This window comes from Cebus imitator, unplaced genomic scaffold, assembly GCF_001604975.1.
Source record: "Cebus imitator isolate Cc_AM_T3 unplaced genomic scaffold, Cebus_imitator-1.0 Scaffold116, whole genome shotgun sequence".
NCBI lineage: Eukaryota > Metazoa > Chordata > Mammalia > Primates > Cebidae > Cebus > Cebus imitator.
The window spans coordinates 2412086-2415468 of NW_016107431.1; the positions used below are offsets into that span (position 1 = coordinate 2412086).

Sequence of the window (3383 nt, forward strand, 5' to 3'; positions counted from 1 at the left end):
ATTTTTAGAAATTTTCATTTCCTACTCTGTATAATTATAATTATTGTAAATATGAGAGAAAAAGGTATATCTTTAAAATTTTCTTATTAATATGAGTATAGATATATTATTAGACATTTACTAGTACCCTCTTCTTCCTTCTCATTATTTTCCTCATCACAATCTTAATCTCTCTTGGCCAAGTTTCTAGGCCAAAGAATCATATGCCTTTAGGCCCAACCTTGGTAAATCTATTTCCATGTATGAGTAGTTACCTCTGTTACATCTTGTAGTTTTACAACATGAACAGACCTTTCATTATCACTACAACATTTAATTTCCAGAACTCATATAATTAGGACTAAAACTCACCTAGTTTTCTCCTTGGGCCTTCCAAGCCCCATGATTATTAATTGTAGAGACATCATTTTCCTTCAGGTCCAATTGCCATATTCTTATTTCTGCAAGATAAACGAAATTGTTAAGCCCTATTAGTTAACTGTAGAGAAAATACTTAACTTATTTTTCCTATCAGTGAGAATATGGCTGATTCCCCAGATGCTGCCTGAGATTAATATAGTACTTTCAAAACTGCTATTATTTTCTCTGCTGGCACTGACCTGAGAAACCCCGCGTGGACCACCCAGTCTGCAGATACTTGGGACAACCTAGCTGGAAACATAATCCCGACGCCAGCATGTCACACACAAAGCAGGGTCAGCAAATTCCAGAATCCTCAGATGGGGGCTTTACGTACAAAAGAGAAGCCCCTGGACACTATAATCTTAAAACACTGCACATACACAGCAGATCATCTCCAGCTAACTCAGAGCTTAAATAACAAACTCAGATACTGTCAGCTCCTCAGAAGCATTCAGAGATTTTGCCTTCCCGATATGGATCCTTTTGACACTACTGTTTCAAACATGTTTACAGATAAGGATGAAAACAAACCCATCTTTATTCTTCTAGCATGTTGCAGGCCCTGGTCTGCTCAAGAAATGTTTATTTGTAATCAAATTGAAATGAAACAGCTTCTCTAGAAAGTCTTTTGTGTTTAAGACCCACTACGTAACTTCTACACCATTTCCTCACTTTAAGACCCTTCCTAAACCCTGTTAGATTGGAGTCCTTGATTGGCTGTTTAAAAAAATCCTACTCAGCATTCAATCCTTGGTCTCTATAGCCTTTGTGTTTTCTTTAATATAAATGTATATATCTAAGCCTGCTTCCTATGTATATATTGTGATCTTCTTGGTATGAAGGCTTTTTTTTTTTTTTTTTTTTTTTTTTTTTTTTTTTTTTTTTTTTTTTTTTTTTTTTTGGCTCTTCATATTTGACTCCTACAGAGAGCATACCAGAAGTGCCAAGAATTAATATTCCCTAAATCTTCCCTCAACAAATAAGGGACTCACTGTTAAGGATGAACATCTCGGCTTCTTTCCTAAAGTACCTCTAAGGTATCTTCTGTAGTGTTTCCCAGGTTTTGCCAATAGGATTGAGCTCCACTTTCCCTCTTTGGTAACTGGCTTCACTATGCACCCTCTTGATTTTTTCGCTTCCTTGCCTCATGTCCTTATCTCCTTCTGGAGATTCTCAGACTTGGTTTGATTTCCCAAATAAACTATGTACTTGCATTCAAAACTTTTTCTCAGGATCTCTTTCAAGGGGAACCCAAACCAAGACAATTGTCTTTTCTTAGGCTTCTGTAAATGATGAGATAAAAAGAAGTTTGGACTTCACTGATATGTTTGGTTTTAGCTTCCGATCATTGTGACAACTGATGACATAAAGTTAAAAGTATATACTAAGAATAATTAGTAATCTTCAGACATTGGAGGGCCTAATGACAAATGTAAGAAAGGTAAATTATTCTAAACTTGAGAAGCACCCAATCCCCTTCATGAAATTGAACATATGACTTATTTTTCACCATCTGCATTGGGGAAGAATCTTAGGAAAAATGAGTAGGTGTTTGTTTTACAGCTAAATGAATAAAAAGTCTTGATAATTTTGTTTATCTTGCAGAAAGGACTCTGTATCAAAGTTAAATCCCAGTCTTCACTTTCAGAGGTAGAAAGTTGCTGCAGCTGTTTAACAGTCCTCCAGCACCATACTTTCCTTTTGACAGTACTGTTTCAAACATGTTTACAGATGAGGATTAAAACAGACCCATCTTTATTCTTTTAGCAGCTTGCAGGCCCAGTCTGGTCAAGAAATGTTTGTTAAGCATAATCAAATTGAATCAAAATGGCTTCTCTAGGAAGCTTGTAGTTATCACTAGCTCTACTTGCCAGTGCAACTCTGGGGTCCTTAAGGTAAAATAATAGCTGGGCTTCATTTGACTAATTTTGAAGCAAATCAACAATTAATGGATGAATAGATTTTAAATTTAAAATCAAATAGGTTTAAAATCAAAGATATAAAGGTTAAGAATGCAATTGAACAGTACAGTGATTTGTAAAATAATGCAAATAGGAGTTATATATACTGTAGTTTCAAAAATCAGATTCTAAAGGTATGCAAAGATGATTTTCCCAGATCTCATTTTAGTTGAATTAGTTGGTTAATAGAGTTAATTCTGTAGTGCTGAAAGTGATTCCAATAAAAGAAAATTTGGTAAAGAGTTTCACATAAATACACAATTAATGCATATTTGGAAATCATTGTTATGTATATTATTGCTTTATTTATAAAATCTAAATTAACTTGTTATAACTTATAGAAGGCATACACACACACACATGCACACACACCACATTCACCTATTTTGGAGAGAAAAATCTTGTGATATCATGTCTATATTTCTTATAAATATTATTCATAATGAGGATTCAAGTTCTATAAGGTATTAGTATGTGACACGCCATGCTATTTAGAACTATAAATGTATTTTACCTAATTACATCTAAGTTATTCTTTACTCTTCCAGAAACACATTTGTTGTTTATACCTAGGCTTTCACAGTGTTTATGCTTTAACTCCATTAATTTCTTTGGTTTATTAATTTTATCAGATAAGAGAATGCTTGATTAAATAGCTAGAATTTGTTGATCTAATACTACCACTACAACCTAACATATTTTATTTCACTTGGCATTACAAATAACACTAATGTTTATAAATACTTTCAAGAACGTATGGAAATTAGGGACAGATTATTTTCCTATCAAAGCATAAGAGCTATCTACCTATATATCATCTAATTCTGCATTTTAGAATGACTCATCATCTCAAACATTATTACTGATGTATTCAAAGACTATTTGACCTTTAAAAATAAATATAAGAGAGAGGATATTATATTTTTTTAATATAAATTGGGATCAAATTAGGGTGAATTCATATGTGTCAATACTGTAAGACTATTAAGTTAAAATATCTTCATACTGGACTTCTGTAAA

General features: G+C 33.1%; 1 long non-coding RNA gene across 1 annotated transcript; it reads right to left on the reverse strand.

The window, feature by feature from the left end:
* Positions 1-350: 350 nt before the first annotated feature.
* LOC119472732 lies at positions 351-682 on the reverse strand. Its single transcript, XR_005201921.1, has 2 exons — positions 600-682; positions 351-440 (listed from the first exon to the last, which is right to left on the reverse strand). It is a non-coding gene; the product is annotated as an uncharacterized LOC119472732 (long non-coding RNA).
* Between the last annotated feature and the right edge of the window lie 2701 nt (positions 683-3383).